The following is a 19,861-nucleotide window of genomic DNA, read 5'->3' as shown; positions in this document are numbered from 1 at the left end:
TGCCCTAAAGGCTCAGGGACAAATAGAGTTCATAACCTTCATTTTAAAAATTAAACATTTCTTTAGAGAATTTAATGAGTGAAATATTCAAATAATGGGAGAGAAGTTTGTTTTGTCTTCTTTTTGACATTCAACATTAAAGGACTGAGGGCTAGTTGTGATTAACCATTATCTTTCCCCTTGGTTTATTTTTCTTCTAGGTGAGGGTATTTGGGGGAATTTTGCTTTAAAAAAATTAATTTTATTGTCAAGGTGTTGTGCAGAGGGGTTACATAGTTAAGATAGTGAGTACATTTCTTTTTTAAAAATTTTTATTTATTTTTTATTGTGAAAATACTGTACAGAGGGGTTTCAATTACATAGGCAAGATAATGAGTACATTTCTTATCAAGCATTGTAGCCTCCTCTGTTTTCCCTTCCCATCCCTTCCCATCCTCCCCCCCCACCCCCGCCCGACCCCATCCAATCCTTCACCCCACCAAAGTTGTAAAGTTCATTTTTGACATGACAACTTGTACTTCTCATTGTTGCAACGGGTCCACCTGTATCCTTATTTAAACTACTTGTTTTTCCCCTTCCCCTCCACAAATTATACTGACATCAAATGCAGTGAAAGCAGGGGTTATACTGTGGGGGAGGGACATACAAAGCAACAAAGAAAACAATCGCATGAAAGAAAAAAACATTTGAATACATATCTTAGGGTTCATTTTTCTAACATCACCTTCTCTGACCTTTTCTGCTTGACTCATACATATACTAGATATTGCAAACAAGGGAAACCATGGGACCTATGAGTACATTTCTTGTCACACATTGTTACCCCCTCCCTTGTTTTTCTCCTATTTTACCTCCCTCCTAACCCCCCTCCTCCCCTGCAAGGTTGTACAGATCATTTCCAACATAATGTTTTGTGAGTATCATTGTTGCATAGGTTCCCCCTTTGTCCATTGTTCATTTTGTTGCCCCTTTTCCTTCCCCAATTCAGCTAAACATATATACAATACACAAGGCATAAAATCAAATTCAGTGACAACAGACGATAAACCATAGGAAAAATAAAGACAAAAAAGAGAAAAGAAACAGGGTCTATGTGAAGCCCAGGCTGGCTGAGACTACAGGGTGAGCCACTACACACATCTGGGGCTTCTTTTTTAAAGCATTTCCATTCAAATGACCAATGTCTTAATATGCTTGTTGAGTGGCATAAAGATTAGTGAGTCTGAAATCTGCAGTAGGACTGTGGGAGCAGAGCTCAAAGTGGTAGAGCACTAGCCTTGATCGAAAAAGCCCAAGGACAGCATCCTGGCCCCTAGTTCAAGCCCATGACCAACAAAGAAAAGGAGAAAGATGAAGAAGAAGATGGAGGATGAGAAGGAGGAGGAGGAGCAGGAAGAGGAACAGGAGGAGAAAAAGGAGTTGGAGGAGGAGAAGTAGAAGGAGGAGATAGAGGACAGTGAACAGCAAATGCATCCTTGCCCAGGAGCTGAACAATCATCTACTGAAAGACACTTGTATTGCATCCCTCTAAACCATCTTAACAGAGCTGTAGGTCTTCTTGCTCCTCTAAGAAAAAGTCTCTCAACTACACTGCCTTCAATGTTGACTTAGTTTTCATTAATATATTTATATTCATTTGATTTTTCTTGAAAGCTCATAATTTTCTGATTATGACTAGCTAGGAGCCTGGGAAAGTACAGCTCTCTAGTGTGGGTTCCATTTCCTCTTCCATTGAAGCCTGCAAGTTGTAAGGACATCCAAAGTCATATGTTCCTTGAGCACCTTCAGATGATCCCCTGACTTATACTACTATTACTTTAAAAATAACATTGGGCATGATAGCATATGCTGTAACTCCAGCTACTGAAGAGACAGCAATAGAAGGATTAGGGTGTGAAGTGGATTGACAAAAATACGAGACTCTATCTAAAAAAATAAAATCAAAGGAGCTGGATGTATAGAAATGGTGGAGTCTAGCTGGAGTCTAGAAATTGTGAAGCCCTTTATTCAAATTCTAGCACTGCCAAACTATAAATAAACATAAAATAATAAACTGATAAGGTTCTAAAAAATGCGGGAAAAATGAAAGAGAAATCAATTGAGCCATTCCAATTCTTAGTCTGTGTGGAAGGAAAGGGAAAGAAAAGACAGGTCTTGAAAGAGCTACTTACTTGATCATCCATACAAATAACAGTATTGTTAACAACAGCCCTCCCAAATGGAAGCAACCTGAATATTCAGCGTATATGAATGAACAAATGAAAGGCAGCCTATACAGGAAGCTAAGGCCTACCAGAGATCCAGTTCTGTTGGTTCCAGTGTGCCAGGTCCCAATTAGTAGTCCAAAACAAAGCAAATGAAAGGAATGATTAAAAGCCAAGACATGATTTCATAAACACAGCCATGTAGGGAAGATGGAAAGTTAGCATTTTTAGTTCCGTTGTTGGATATTGCCATAGGCTTTAGATTTAAATAGAGGAAAAATGGGAGCAGTGTACAAGAGATATGCTTCAGATATGCTTCAGATTCAGCCTGGACAGAAAAATCCACAAGAATCAATCTCTAAAATAACCAACAAAAAGCTGCTCTGGAGGCCCACCATGCAAGCAAGCCAACCAAGCAAGTGAGAGATCCTGAGTTCAAACTCTGATACCAGCAAAAGAAAATGAAAAAAAAAAGTCATCAAAATATAACCCATTTTCTTAGGAGATGACAGTGCTTATGAGATGCTAAGCCTGCCTCTAGTCTCTGCTGCTCCTCCTCTGTGGTAAATACTAAAGCTGGATGCATGGTTTGTTGGACAGCCATGAGAGACAGCATATCAGGTAAAATGCTTAAGTCCCATTTCTGGCTACTGAGAAGCCCCATCAGGAGGTTCTGACTCATTATCCCAAGCCTTCATCAGCTAATGAAAGTAATTTTTTTCATCAGATGATTAAGATTCAAGATAATGAGTCAAAACATGCCAGTAGTAATTCTCAACAGCAGCGAACACAGGATGTTCATTTTGCCACACACATATAGGCTTGCAGACAGACAGGAAGTGACCCCACCCGCCTTCTTGCACAGGGAAAAATTCTTTTCACTAACAAAAGAAGCAACAATTACCTCATGTATCTGCAAAGGAGAAACAAAGATTGAGTTGGCCCAACAAAATGAAATGACTGCTAATAACTTTAATAAAAAGAGAAATAGCATGAAAATAATTCACAGGAAACATAACTACTGGAAAACACACACACACACACATACACACACACACACACACACACACACACACACACCACAAAGGAAAACAGGAAATTACCTTGCACAAATCCAAAGAGATTCTAAGTTAACCCAAATTCCAAACGCTTTGTGCTAACTCCTAAATCAATAAACACACTTCAGAATGTTTTTGATGGCAGCTGGAGCTAAGCTTGAAGTTCCAGGAAATTTCCACAACTGTTCTATATTCTGCAGGCTTTATGTCTGACGATGGAATATTGAGTTTTACCAACAAAAGCATTTGATTGAATACTCTACCCTTTAATATCAGATATATATGTATTTTAAATTCCATTAGGCACCCATTGGGAAACGACCTAATATTTGGAATACGTTGCTTAATGTGCTAACTGATCTTATTTTCATGTGGAACTCACTGTCAGAGAGACCAAAGTCGTAGTGATGGTTATTGCAGTTGAAAGCTCTCTATGGGGCATGTGAGCAGAATGGTTAATGTGCAGGGATTCAAGGGAGTTAAATATTTCCTAAATCAGCCCTCCAAAAGCGGAGGGAGATTGGAGGTAAAATAGTCTACATATCTGCCTAGGTTTATCAACTTCTGTAGTTTGAGGGAAATCATCTTCTAAGATCTGTTATGGAAAGTGTCCTTCTAAAAATATAACTGCCTCTCAAATGGGGTCTCAGATAGTCCAAAGCAAATGGATTTCACTGGGAACAAACAATAGCTGTGATCTTAGTGTCTTTGAATTGCACCAACTATGCAATGCTTTCAAATGCAAGCTTCAGAAGAGCCTGGCTGATCTGCAGGCCCTCTGCAAGCCAGAACACTTTGTTAGAATTTTGTCTGAGGTTTTAGGGGGAGGGAAAAGCATACTGCTAAAAACATAAAACATTCTTCCCTCATCCTTGCTAAAATGTTTCCCCTTTCTTCCTATGACTGCTATATCTCTACTGTCCCAGGGCCTGCCATTTCTATAAGATGCTATTGCCAACTTATTAGAAAAACATTGCTCCTACGTTATTCTATTGGAATGTGCTTCTCAGAGGTGTCATCTCTTAGAGACCAATTTATGCACATGCTCAGAGAGGTTGGTAATTGGCCTGTGATTTACCCAAAGCAAAACTTTGCTTGGATTGGCTAAAACACTCAGCAGAGAAAAACCCCTCACACGGTTTTATGGGCCCATCTTCTCATTGGGAACATACATTTACTAACTGTATAATTGGTGGCACAGTTCTCCCATCATAAACATTGTTATCAGTTAATTAAACTTGAAATGCAGCTTTGTTCCACAACATGTTGTGTCAGATTGTTTTCCTTATTTATTTATCATCATAAAATTTTACTTGGTGACTGGCAGCTACTCAGCCCTCCAATAATAATATAAATCAAAACATAAGATTTTTTTAGTCTTCATGCAATTTCCTTTTGGTCTGAAAATATGAAACCAGATGTTTTTGGCATGCTAAAGATGCTTTTCATCTTTTTTTAGATTCCTTCAGTGCAGTCAAAGTAAATGCATTTTTAAAACCAACTTATGAAAGTTAAATTCCCTTTGTTCATCTGTATGTAGTCTGGTTTGCATTGAGGTGGTGGCGTTAAGAGACCTTTCAGATAACATACTTAATGTTTCAGAGGAATTACATATGTGAGGCTGGAAAGCTCAAAGGGCAACAGAAATTGCATTAATAGCAGTTCAGTAGAGCATGAACTGTGATTCACAGGAGGGTCTTCCCAAGAAGCATACCTCAAAAGTAGAGGATCGGGTAAGACAAGAGCCAATGTGAACTTGACTATCTAGATTTTATCTGGGTGGTGTGCCTAATTTGTTCACATAGTTAGCACATACTTGCTTCTGCTTGAAGACTTGAGGCCCAGGAACACAGGGCTGCTGGAATTTCCTGTGACAGTGAATCTCATCTCAGTGGATATTACCATCTATCTCCGCCCAAGGCTATCACTAAAACATCTAAACATTCCCAGATGGAACCTGCTGTGCTGATATTAAAGGGATTCAATGGTCCTGGGAAGACTCTGGGTCAGTAAATAGGAGCAGGAGCAGAATGGCACATGCACTAATCTCATTTGTACACAGCCTCGGATTGCCATTGCGTCTTTAGGCTATTTTGTGGTTTGGGTATTGGAGCTTTTTGGACAGGCTGAAATACTTTGGGATCTCCATGGGGTGGTGGATGGAATTATTTATAATCAACCTTGCTATCTCAGCTTTGATGTGGTTGCCCCATCTTTAGCCCCCAGCTTCACTGCATAAATTCCATGGGCCAATGCACAGGACATGTCTACCTCCTCACCATCACTAACAATGTTAGCACTCTTTATTCAGGAAGAGTAAAACTCCCCAACCTCTTATTCTACTTGCTTGCAAGCAAGTTTCCCCAGAGAAAAACCTATTCCAAATACACCCACTTCATGACCTTCCCTTTAACTTATTACAATTGACTTTCTTTTCTTCTTACTTTTGCTTCATGCCAATCTGGGGTTTGAACTACTTCTCTATCTTGTTTAGCTTTTTCCACTCAAGTCTGGAGCTCTACAACTTGAGCCACATATCCATTTCAGGCATTTTGCTGGTAATTGGGATTATTAGTCTCTTGGATTCTTCTGCCCTAGTTGACTTTGAACAGGATCCTCAGATGTCAGTCTCCTGAATAGATAGAATTACAGGCAGGTGCCACTGGTATCTAAGTCAGTCTGCAACTGACTTTCTATTCCCACCATTTCACTAAATTTACTGTGTCAGATATCACCAGTGGTTCTTTCAAAACTAAATATAATGTGCTCTTTTACTTTTAAACATCATTAGCCTGTATTACACTAACACCTTCTTTTTCCATTTTATCCTTCCTTAGCTTTTTCAAGCTAAGTTCTTTAGCTTTCCTGTTCCCTCATCTCTTTTCAGTATTTTCTGCTCATCCTTCTTCTTCAGCCTACCTCCAAACATTGTATCACTCTGTCTTTGATCATCTTCTCCCCAGGAAGAACACTGACTGTCCATCTGTTAGTGTCTATTATAATTCTGTCTGACACATCTGCTGAAGAACTCTGAATCTGCCTGGAAGAAGTGAGCCCACACAGAAAAATCCCACAGGCACTACAAACTCAGCATAAAAAATAAACTGACTTTGACCTCCCCCCAGTTGCTGTTTTCCTAAATAGTCAAGCCTAGTTAATATCATTCAGATATCCAAGCCAGAGATCTGTGGCCATCTATGAATACATATCTCAGATTGCTGTCATACACATCTGCTCACAGCCCTCAAAGTCACCTTTGAACTATACTTGACATTTGTCTAAGGTCAAAGACAAATGGTCAGTTATTAATAGCCAAGGAAAATAATGAATATTAAAAATGATTAGGTAAAACTTACTTCTAAGGAATCCAATGAGAATTACATTTGGGTGAATATTTTTGTCATGGCAATCATGTAACATAACCACCTTCTCATAATCTGTCCTTGAAGGGTTCAAGAAAATGGGAGATACAACGTATTAAAAAGTAAAGAAGGGAAATTGCAAAGAGAAAACTTCAAGAAGATAATGCAGAAGCTATTTCTCCAACTTCTGTATTGTTCTGAAGAATGTTACTAAATTTCATCTAGTAAACTCTAGATAAATAGTTATACTTGGATTTGTCAGTTAATGTATCTGTTTGTTTCTTCAAGTAGCAAGGCTTGAACTCAGGGCCTGGTATATTTGCTCATCTTTATTCAGATGGCTGACCTCTACCACTTCAGTCATGATTCTAGCTTTGCCATATTGCTAGTTAGCTGGAAATAAGAGTCTCTCAGATTTGTCTACTTCAATCCTCAGATCCCACCCTATGTATTAGAGAGTATTATAGACGAGCTACCAGTTCTGTCTTCCTTCTTTCTTTCCTTTCTTCCTTCCTTTTTCCCTTCCTTTCTTCCTTTTTCATTTCCTGTTTCCTACCTACCTTTATACTTCCTATTCTTTCCTCCCATCTGCCACCTCTCTCTCCTTCCCTTCCTTCCTTCTATTCTCTCTCTTTCCCTCTTTCTATTTTCTTCATTTCCTTAGCCCTTACAACTAACTAGTTTGAATGCTTTGTTTTTTCTTTCCCTGGAATTCTCCGAAGATTCTCATTATCATTAAAGCAGGTTAGGCTCTTGTTAAATCACATCTGATTTATTACTGCCCTGAGCCTTTCTTATATTCTGATACCTTCTTATCACTCTTAGTTGCTTTTCTATAAACAAAAGCAGCTTAAATTCTGCCTTGCTGCTGTCAATTTGCCACTATGTTTTCCAAGGACCTCCCACTGACCTTATAGAATTATCCTACATTCCTATATTTCTCTTTAGGCAGTATTATCATCTTCTTTACAATCGTTACCATCTTCTCTTCCCATATAACACCAAGCAAAATATTTGTATACAGTTTCACTAACCAGACTAGAACTTCAGCAGTTCAGAACCTCTCCTGGCTAAATTAGGTGTTCAGCACATTTTCATGGCATTCATGGTATAGAGTTCCGACTGCTCCTCTTTATGATACTCTATGAAGTAAAGTCTCATGAAGCAGGTTCACTGTGTATCAGTTACTGATTGCAGTGTATGAAGAATAGCAATGTCCATGACTGTGCAATCATTAGGACCAGGAGTACAAAAGCTTCAGTCCACTGCATCATGAGCTTCAATTCCTGCCATGAGCAAATTTCAGTGAGATAGAGACACTTATACAGCAAGTTCAGTGAAGCAACTTTACTGTTCAAAATTAAGAATCCATGGACATCAAAAATTCATGAGCATGGCAAATCAGACTTCCAAGACTCAGGAAAACTGTCAGAGCCAGTGGATTCTTTTCTGTTATACCTCATGTAACATGGCAGTAGAGAAAACCCAGAAGTGCCAAACTCTGGATTTTATACTTTGTGGTAACTAGACCAGTGTACTGCACTGGCACAGGGTGTCCTGGTCTAGGAGAGGTAATTACAGAGCTTGGTCTCTTCAGGACAATGTTTCTCCCTATCTCAGAGCTGGGTATTCAATATCTTTTACAATTACTCTGAAAACTACAAGTAAGGAGGGGGTTAACAAAGAGGAAAATCCTAGCATTTAGGAGACTGAGGAAGGAGAATTGTGACTTTGAGGTCATCCTGGGATACAGAGGAAGAATCTAGTTGAACAGAAGGGGGAGAAAGGAGAAAAGAGGAGAGGAAAGAAGAGCCTTTAGAGAAGATGAAAGGAGAGCATAGATGGTCACATAACTGAGGAATCTCTTTGTAACCTCTGTTATTTGGGATTTTGATTCTAGCATCATCTCTTAAGGGTCAGATCCTGGCTGACTCAGTCCAACCTATTCCAGGCAGTCTTGGTGACTGATGGCTTACATTGGTATGCATTTTGAGGATAAGTGAATTTGCCATATGCTCTTCCAAAGCTATCTTTAATCCTGTTAGAAGAAGTCTAGAAGTTGGTTTTATTCTTCAGTCTCTCTCTTTGCCAGGGGCCTTGCTGTGTTATGCCATACTATGATGCCACAGCCTGACAGCTGGCAATCTCTTCTGCAGAGTAATTTCTCTATGATATATTTCAACTTTGAATATCATCATGTTTTGACAAAATAATATTTTAGTCATTGGCCAGTGCCTTCCTCAGTGGCCTTGATGAAAGATGGCCTGCACTTCATTATATGCTGTACAACTTTCAGGACATAAACATCTGAAAAGCAAGCACATGCACATGTGCATGCACACACACACACACACACACACACAAACACACACACATATACATACACAGATAATGAAGACATGACTCTCAAAAGAAAGGACTGTCCTGGTTATCATTAGTGAATTCTATAATTCACAATTTTAAAAAATAGTTGCTCACTTTGTCTGTAGTCTCACATTAAGTCAATTTTCATTGCTTCTCCAAATGGGCTTTGCAAAAAATTACACTCAATTTTGACTGCTTTCTTTTATTGGATTTTCATTGCTTTCAGGATTTAGACCAAAGGCTTTAACCAAGCATTATATCAAGAATGTGGCTCAAATGCTTGATGGCTCTCTATTTCTATGACCTCTTGCCTTTTACCTCTGTCCTCTTACTCCCTCTGGTTCCAGAAGTTACCTAAATCTTCAATACTTTTTTAATATCTCTACCATTTCATGTTCGATGATCTTCTAGGTGACAGCCTTCTTCATCCCTTCTTTCCTTGACTGAGTCTTTCTAGTCTTTTCAGGCTCCACTGATATTATACACGGTACTCCATTTCTTTCTGTTTCACTCTCTTACCCTACTGGGTGACACTCAATCACAAGCTCCTTAAAATCTGCTCCTCATCCTTCACTTACCTGGTGGTATCATCTGTCAGTGTCTGCTCACCTGATGAGGTTGCTCAGCAGGCCAGCCCAATCACACACAGCCACATCCTTACCTGGGTCAATGTCTAATCCAGAGTACTACAGGTATCAATTGCCTATCCTGACATCAATGCCTATGTTTTCCTTAAGTTCTCTGCAATCTTAGCAACTCTTAGAAATTTTTGTCTTTCTAAATTTTAGCCATGCTAATATACATGCTGAATTCCATAGTGGCTTTAATTTGTATCCCTCTGGTAACTAATATATTGACTATCTTTTCATATAGCTTTTAACCACACACGTATCTTCTTTTGTCAAGAGTTCATTCGGGTCTTTTACCCCTCTGTTTCTTATTGATTTATAAGAATTTTATACACAAATGTTGAAACGTTGAGAATATGTTTCTGATATTCCATAGGTTGATTTTGAAAAACAACTATTTTTTTCTGGCACAAGGGCTGGAACCCACAGACTACAGCTGACTTTACTTGCTCATTCAGTTGCCACAATACTTGAGTTAAACTTCCATCCTGCCTTTTTGCTGTTTAATTGGATATGAAGGCTCTTTTCTGCCTCAACTAGCTGCAAACAGTGACCCTCCATGTATGAGCCCCATGAGTATCTAAAATTACCAGCATGAGCCATCGACACCTTTTATAACAAGGAGATACGTCATTATTGTAAGTTATATGAATCACGGATTTCAAAATAATCCTGGATTGTAAAAAAAGAAGAAATTCAAAGTAATTATTTTACAGTCACATCATTTTGCATTCAGTACACACTTATAATAAGCCATTGTAAATTGAGAGAGTTGTTATTTTGGTTATTCCTTTCTAATTTTAAAGAAGATCAAAAATGTAAATGAAAAAATCATGAAATAATGTGCCAACAAAATAAAAAAAAACAATTCATTTTAGTAAGAAATGTTTCTTTCACATTTTAGCAAAATACAGTAAGAAACTAGGACACTGTTTTCAACTGAAAGAATTTGGATCTAAACTTGTTTTTATATAAGAAATGGGTATGTTTATCAGATCCTGTCCTGTCCCCACACACCATCCAGATAACAGGATTGGTTCTTAATGTTTGACCATTGCCAGAACAAACACATTTCCGAATTTATTTATTTTTCCCCCCAAAAGGTTGAGTAAGACATAACAAACACTTCCTGCCACAGGCAAGACTAGGCGGTAGGTCGGATACCTGGCTTATATAAATCTTTATGCTGAGCGTTTATGACATTTCAACTTAGAAGTTCATTCAGCTTGATGATTGAGGTAGCAGGCAATTATGACATTAAACAGTTCACAGACCTTCACCCAAGGCCCAAGCGGTTTAATTTCTCTGTGGCTGACTTTGCCTCTCCCCATGAGCACAGAGCAGTGCAAAGCTTAGAGCCTTCACCCATCTTAATTGCCCAGCTTTGCTGCAAGCACCACTGACTGCCTTGCAGGGCAAAAGTCTTCAGTTATTCAAAATTATCAATAGAAAGTAATAGAAAGTAATCCAGACTTACACTGGCGATACAATTGGCCACATACGCCCTAGTGAAGCATAAAATAAGGAAGATCGTTGCTGTTACTACTAAGGTGTCCCGGCGAAAAGGGAATTGCATTGTGTCTGCTCAGTCAGTTATTTCTACTGGTGGAGGTGCTTTTCTTTCCTTAGGAGAAGATCCAGTCTTAAAGTCAAATTGGTCCTTGAACCTGAAGGAATGACTTGCTGGAATGAGCAAATTGGGGCAGGAGTGGAAGGGGGGGATGGGAGCAGGGTATGAGTAATCCATTCAATTTAAATAAAAGCTACATCTATTTCTTCATCAGCGATGAATGTATTTGTGCCTAATTAGTTTTTGGTTTTGGCCTTCCTAACATAGTTATCATCATAGTCAAGTTCTATCATTTTTACATCATAATGTTTACTTGATATCTTTGAATATTTTTATTATCTTTAAGTGGTTGTATGAAGGACTTGCCAAGTAGTTTATGAATACAGTACATTTTGATTACTTGACTTTTTTTGAACCCTCATGAAATGTTTCAACTTTAGGGCAACAGTGGGCTTCTAGGAAGATGAGTGACGCCTTAGAGAAAAATTTATTGATGGTAGTACAGGAGTTTGAATTTAGAGCCTAATGCTCACTCTACTTCTTGCTCAGCAAGTGCTCCACCACTTGAGTCAAATATCCAGGCAAGCTTGCTTTTTGCTGGCTATTTTGGAGAGGGAGTCCGTTAGCCTTTTCTACCTGGGCCAGCCTCGAACCACTGTAATCCTAATTTTAGTCTCTTGGATAGCTAGAATTGTAGATGTGAGACTACACCACCTGGCTAGAACAACATGTGTATTGAGACATGTGGGGTAAGCATTTTATATGTCATAATGCCTCCTCCAATCAATAGAAATCCCTAATATAGGCCCAGACATGCACATACATATTTATAATATATATGGTTTGTTTAGACAATTTTTGTGTGCATTTCATTCCTTTAAATTTTCCTTTTTAATTGTTATCTTTAAGTAGTTGCACAAAGGAGTTGCCATTTAACAAAGCAGTTTATGAATACAATACATCTTGATTCATGGGTTAATATACAACTGGGTTGATCTTTCTCAAATCTCAGTTCTGATCCATCCCTCATAAAACCAGTGTCTTACTTCCAATTCACCTTGCACTAGTGATCAGATTTATGATCTTTCAGATGAAAACAGAGGTAGTCGATAGAAAGAAGGAATGGGGGAGAGAAGAGAGGAAGACAGGGTAGGGGCAGTGGAGGAAGAAGGGGGTAGAAAGAGAGAACAGAAAAAGGGAAAGGAGGGAGGAAGAAAGGAGGAAGAAGGAAGTGAGAGACAGAAGGACAGAGAAAGTGAGAGGAAAGGAAGTAAGAAATGAAGGAAAGAAGAAAGGGAGGGAAGAATATACACATACATATATATAAACTCATATATCAATCTCTCTCTTTTCCTCCTTATCAAAAATTCTCAACTGATAGGTCTTCTTGTCTAACCTAATCCTCTAATAGGACTTCTTGTCTAACCTAATCTCCTACCCATGGCTTCAACACCACGAACTGGCTTTTGCAGCAACCGCACTAATGAAACTGCTCTTCCAGAGACCACAAGCCATCTCTTCCTTGCCAAGTTCAGTCAACACTTCCTCACAGAGACCTTTCTGAGCTGCTTTCCTGCATTTGCCACCATAGCCACCTCCCTCTTTAGAGATGCTTCTCTTCTGTCAGACTCTCCACTCACGCTCCAAGGATTCCTTTAATTGTCAGTTCCTTAGATTCTCTATCCCTTTCTGCTGGTCACATCTCATTGGTCCCAGGCTCTGACCTCACTTTTTTCTCTTCCTTTTCCCAGTATTCTCCATCACTTCTGTATATAGAAGGTAACCATACATACATCTCCAGCTCATTTTTGCATCCCTGGCTCATCCCTAACCCGATTACTTACCACAGATTTATTCATAATCTCCTCCTCACTTGCACTGTTTCTCTTCTCACTCACCCCGCTCCATTTGTCAGTTGCCTAAGTACATATAAGATCCAGCTCATTGCTTTGTATGACTTAAACTTTCCCTTGATAGTGGAACCCAACACATTTCCTTTGATGAGGACCAGAATCTGATTACACACCTTCAAACCAGAGCCGGCTACTGCCAGCCAGGCAGTGATAAACAGAAGCTGGGACCCAGGGGCCAGATCAGCAGTTTGAAGCTAACAGAGAAACTTGTTTCCATATCCATAGGTTCCCATCTGTAGTTCCACTAACCATGGATTAAACTATTGTTAAGAACTCTATCTGTAGCCAGGCGCTGGTGGCTCACACCTGTAATCCTAGCTACTCAGGAGGCTGAGATCTGAGGATCGCGGTTCAAAGCCAGCCCGGGCAGGAAAGACTGTGAGACTCCTATCTCCAATAAACCACCAGAAAACTGGAAGTGGAGCTGTAGTTCAAGTGGTAGAGTGCTCGCCTTGAGCTGAAGAGCTGAAGGACAGCACTCAGGCCCAGGGTTCAAGCCCCATGACCAATAAAAAAAAAAAAAAGAAATCTATCTGTCCCAAACATGAGCATGCTTTTTTTTTTTTAAATATTTAGTCCCTTAATAACACATCACCACTACTATTTTATAGGACACTCACATGATGTTAGGGGCTATGAATATGCTAGATATTATAAGCTATAGAGAACATTTAATGAACATAAGATAATATGTATGTGTTATGGGCATGCTGTAGAAGGGACTTGTGTATTGAAGGCCTGGGTACTCAAACAAGGGTGTGAAACAAATCCCCTGTAAAGGTGAAGAAAGGACTAAGCGTTTTCTTAATCTTCTGGGCATCAGAGCTGTCCCTTGTTGTCCGGTATCTGAGGCCTGGGGTATTAAAATGACTACGTAAAGAATCTGGAAAGAGAAAGTCTAAAATAGTGATCATGAACAAGAGCTTACCAGTCTCTAGCCAGGCTTGAAACCTAGGGAAAGAGAGTATTTCAGCATGAAACTACCTTAACAGTCTCTCCAGTGGGACTGAGTGTATACCCAAGTGTAGAGTCCCTGTCTGAGGTAAGTCTTTGGAAATCCTAGGGTAATTCTGATACTTAACCACTCAGGCAGGCCTCTCCCTCTCCCTCTCCCTCTCTATCTCTATGTCCCTCTTCCACCCCCCAATGAGTTGATAGACAGAAATGGCAAGGACATTGCATTGTCTAGTTAAACTGTGTATTCCAAATTCACAGCACAGAGGTGCTTCATAAAAACTCTTAATGACCTGGTCACTGGTGGCTCCTGTGGCTAATCCTAATCACTCAGGAAGCTAACATCTGAAAATTAAGGTTCAAAGCCAGTTCAGGCGGGCAAATCCCAGAGACTCTTATCTCCAAATAACCAGAAAAATGTTACAAGTGGAGCTGTGGCTCAAGTGGTAGTGTGACATTCTTGAGTTAAAAAAAAAAAAAACCTAAGTGAAGCTAAGTGATACTGTCTAGGCATTGAATTTAAATCTCAGTATCAGAAAAGAAAGAAAAACACAGATTATTTCAATTAATTCAGTTCAATTCATTATTTCAATTAATATAAAAATGGAGACTTCAGCAGACAAGAAGATGGATATTAGAAAAAGAGTATGTTTTAAAGGGATCATTGTGAAGAAAACACCAATGTTCAGAAGAAACATGTATGGGATCTAACGTAAAACATCATGTCTAAGTGAACTAAGTATTAGGTTGCTATGGGAGAAAACTAATTCATTTGAGGAAAAATGAGAAGGGTATAACAGAGATTAATTAAAATTAGTTTATCAGATTTTTCTCAGGAGATTGGCAATTTAGTCAAAAGAAAATCTTATTTAAGTATACAAGTGTATTTCAGCTTATATGTGTAATACAGTATAAAGTGAAAGTTCAGTACAAAATGATAATCACTAGGTTAGAATTTCCTGTGATTTAAAATTCTGATTCCAGAAAACAGAAGTCTTGAGGTAAACATGCCACTATTCTATTATATATTAGATGTATTCTATTATATATTAGATGTATGAAGTTACCTGTGGCTTCTTCATCCCTAAAGTTCAGAAACACACACACAACACACACATATTATGTGTATATAAGAAAAACACAACACACACATATTATGTGTATATAAGAAAAACAGACAGGTATGTATATATATATACATACATATTATACATATATATGTACATATATGTGTATATAAAAGAACCATTTATATCTATGACTAAATATAAACATATACATGTATGGGTGAGGGATAATGCTCATTTAGGATAAGAGGGAGAATATGTTAATATTTTTATTGTAAAGGTGATGTACAGAGGGGTTGCAGTTACATAACTCAGGAAATGAGTACACTTCTTCTGGAACTGTGTCACTTCCTGCCTTGTTTTCTGCTCCTGACCTACTTCCGCAATGAGGTGTAGAGTGCATTTTCAACATACTGTTTTAATATCACTGCTGCATTTGTTCATCTTTAGTCTCACTATTTTTGTGTTGTCCCTTACCTTCCTCAAAACAGGTAAACTTGGGCTGGGAAGGTGGCTCAGTGGTAGAGTGCTTGCCTTGCATGCATGAGGCCCTGGGTTTGATTCCTCAGCACCACATAAGCAGAAAAAGCCAGAAGTGGCACTGTGGCTCAAGTGGTAGAATACTAGCCTTGAGCTGAAGAGCTGAAGGACAGTGCCCAGGCCCAGAGTTCAGGCCCCCAACTGACTAAATAAATAAAAATTTAAAAAAAAATAAAATTACGTATGAGACAAAGCTACAAATTCCAAAACAGCAAAAAAGGAGAACAGAAAGGCAAATAATGAAAAAAAACCTCTTGTTTCCATTTCTTGGAGTTCATTTTGACAAACTACATTTTATATGATCATATGCACATAACTATTGAGCATTTGTGATCCTCTGCTAAGAACAACTTCTTTGATTTCATTGTATGAATGTTTAAAGTCCCATATAATTTATCATACCAGGTATAATTTTTTTGTCTTTTACTATCCAGTGCGTTTCCTTGTAGATTTATAACACATCTTAGTTATAACATAAAGGAAGCCATGCAGCCTATGTTTCATTGGGTTTGGCTTATTTTGCTTAATATATTTTTTTCCAAGCCTTTCCATTTCCTTAGGAGTGGTGCAATATCATACTTAGAATTCTATTTTGTGTGTGTGTATAATACATAGATATGTTGTATATGTATACACATGTATATATGTATATGCATATATATATGTACATGTATATATATGTATATGTATGTGTATATATATATATATATATGTTCTTCCTGTGAAGGATCATTTTTGCTATTATGTCATATCAAGTTTTGGATCACTTTATATAAATGAAGAATGTTGTTGGGATTTTTTATTTTTTTAATTTATTTTTATTGTCAAGGTGATGTAGGGGTGTTACACTTGCATAAATAAGGTAATAAGCACATTTCTTGCCAAACTTGTTACCTGTTTCCTCATTTTTCTCTGACTTTCCCTCCCCCCAACACTTCCCAAGTTGTCTAGATCATTTACAATATGTTGACTTGTGTATATCGCTGATGCATTGGTTGCCCCTTCATTCATTGTCTCACCATTCTATTGTTCACCTTCCCTTCCCTAATTCAAATACATGTACATACAATACCAGGGTACCAAAATCAAATACAGTGACAACAGGGGATATACCATAGGGGGAAGAATATATAAATTAAAAAAAATCGTTCATTGAAAACAACAATAGCAAAGTAAAACCACTTGTATCCATGTGTTGGAGTTCATTTCGCTTAGAGTTATCTTATATGGACATATGTACATAGCTATTGAGATATTCTGCTCATTTATTAAGATTATCCTAGAAGTATACTAATTATTGCATGTAAGGGAAACCATGGGATCTATATTTCTTCAGGTCTGGCTTATGTCACTTAATATGACTTTTTCTAAGTCTTTCCATTGTAAATGGAAAGTATCATTCCATTACAAATGGGGCAGTATCATGCTTTCTGATGGAAGCATAGCATTATATATATACATATATGTATATATACATATATGTATATGTACATATATAAATATATACATATATGTATATATACATATATGTATATGTACATATATAAATATATATTTATATATACATATATAAAAATATATTTATATATTTCTAATAAATGTTTATAATATAAATATATATTTATATGTGTGTATATATATGTATATATACATATATGCATATATACACACATATAAATATATAATATATATGTATATATACGTATATATACATACATGTATATATACGTATATATACATACATGTATATATACGTATATATATGTGTATATATATATATATATATATCGCATTTTCTTGTTCCATTCATCTACTTAGGGGCATCTGGGTTGGTTCCATACCTATGGTGAATAATGCTGTGATAAACATAGTTGTGCTGGTAGCTTTGGGATTTTTATGGGCATAGCATTGAATTTGTAGATAGGGTTGGCAGTATTGTCATTTACACAATGTTAATCCTTCTTATCCAGGAGCATGGAAGGTTTTTCCATTTCCTTAAATCTTCTTTATTTTTCAGATTTTTAAAGTTTTCATACTAAAGTTCCTTCATATATTTGGTTATTTCCTAGTTTTTTTAGGGGGGGTTGTTGTTGTTTTACTAGTCTATTAAAAATGGAATTGCTTTTCTGATTTCAATCACAATTTTCTCAATATTGTCTTATAGACAAGTTTCTGATTTTTGTGGGTTAGTATTATACCTGGCTACATTGTCAAAGTTTCAGATCAGCTCAAGGAACCTGGAGGAGGAATCCATAGGGCTCTTTAGATAAAAGATCATGTCATTTGCAAGGAAGTTTTAATTCTTCTTTTCCTATTTGGATCCCTTTATGTTTTTCTCTTGCTTTATTGTTCTTGCTAAGAATTCCAGTACCATTTTGAAGAATGGAGAGTGTGGACATCCTTGTCCTATTCCTGATTTTAGAGGAAAAGATTTTAACTTTCTCTCATTAAGTATAAAGATGGCTATAGCTTTGTCATATACAGTCTTTTCTTTTCTTTTTTCTTTTTTTTATTGTGAGAATACCGTACAGAGGAGTTACAATTACATGGGCAAGATAATGAGTATATTTCTATATTGAGGAATGTTCCATGGATTCTGGATTCTCCAGAGCTTTCATCATAGTGGAGTTTTGGATCTTGTCAAAGGCTTCTTCTGCATCTATTGAGATGATTGTGTGATTCTTCTCCTTGCTTCTATTGATGTGGTGGATTACATTAATTGACTTCTGCATATTGAACCAATTTTGCTTCCCTGGAATGAATCTATTTGATCATAGTGTATGATTTTTTATGAATAGTTGTTGAATTTGGTTGGCCAGAGTTTTACTGAGAAGTTTTTTATTGATGTTCATCAGAAAAATGGGTTTGTAGTTCTCTTTCTTTGATGATTTCCTACATGCTTTTGGGATAGGTATTATGCTGGCTTCATAAAATGAGTTTGGTAGTGATTTTTCCCTTTCAATTGCATTAAAGAATTTGAGAAGTATGGAATAAGTTCTCCTTTGAAGACATTATACACCTCAGATATAAATCTATCAGGTCCTGGAACTGGATGGGAAATCTTTCATTTCCTTTCAATTTCATGACTTGTTAATATGTCTATTTAGTTGGTTTAACTCTTCTTGGTTTAGTTTTTATATAGTAATATTGTTAGAAAGAAATTCTTCCATCTCTTCCAAATTCTCCAATTTTTTTAGCATTAAAGATTTGCAAAGTATTCCATTATAATGTTCTGAATCTTGTTTGTTTTTGTCATGATGTTCTCATTTTCATCTCTAATTTTATTTATTTTTGTGTTCTCTTCTTTATTTAGTTAGATTTTCTAAAAGTTTTGTCAATTTTGTTTATTTTTTCAAAGAACAAACTCTGTTATGTTGATGTTTTTATGGTCTTTTTAGGCTCTAATTAATTTATTGCTGATTAAGTTTTGATTATTTATTTCCATTTACTCATTTGGGGTTTAGCTCGTTCTTGTTTTTCAAGGAGCTTAAGATGCATCATTAAAGTGTTGATTTGAAATTCTCTAATTTGTTGAGGTAGGCAGTATGAGCTATACATTTTCCAATGAACACTGCCGTTGCTGTGTCTCAGAGTAGCTGGTATTTTGTGTGTTCATTTTTGTTAAATTCCATAAATATTCCATTCTAATGTCTTCAATGACTTACTGGTCATTCAGTAATGTATTGTCCAGTCTCCTTGAGTTGGAGAATTTTCTGTGATGGCTTTGGTGTTCAGCTCTAATTTTATTCTGTTGTGGTCTGACAGAATATAAGGAATTATTTCAATTTTTCGAATTTGTACAGATTTGATTTGTGGCCTAAACCACGATCTATTTAGGAGAATGTTCCATGAGCTGATGAGAAAAAAATATATTCTGATGCTGCTGAGTGAAATACTCTGTAGATACCTGTTAAGTCAAGTTTTTCAATGCAATTATTTAGTACTGAGGTTTCTTTGCTGAGTTTTTACCTGGATGATCTATGCAGAGGTAACAGTGATATGTTGAAGTCACCAAGAATCAATGTGTTTGGATATTTGTGTGTCTTAGCTTAAGTAGTATTTCATTTTTTTAAATTTAATTTTATTTTATTTGTGAACATACTGCACAGAGGGGTTACAATTACATGGGCAGGATAATGCATACATTTCTTACCAAGCATTGCAGCCTCCTCCTTTGTTTACCCTTCCCATCCCTTCCCA

Source organism: Dipodomys ordii, unplaced genomic scaffold (assembly GCF_000151885.1).
Source record: "Dipodomys ordii isolate 6190 unplaced genomic scaffold, Dord_2.0 Scaffold194, whole genome shotgun sequence".
Classification (NCBI taxonomy): domain Eukaryota; kingdom Metazoa; phylum Chordata; class Mammalia; order Rodentia; family Heteromyidae; genus Dipodomys; species Dipodomys ordii.
The sequence above is the reverse complement of the archived record's forward strand: the minus strand, read 5'-3'. Positions refer to the sequence as shown.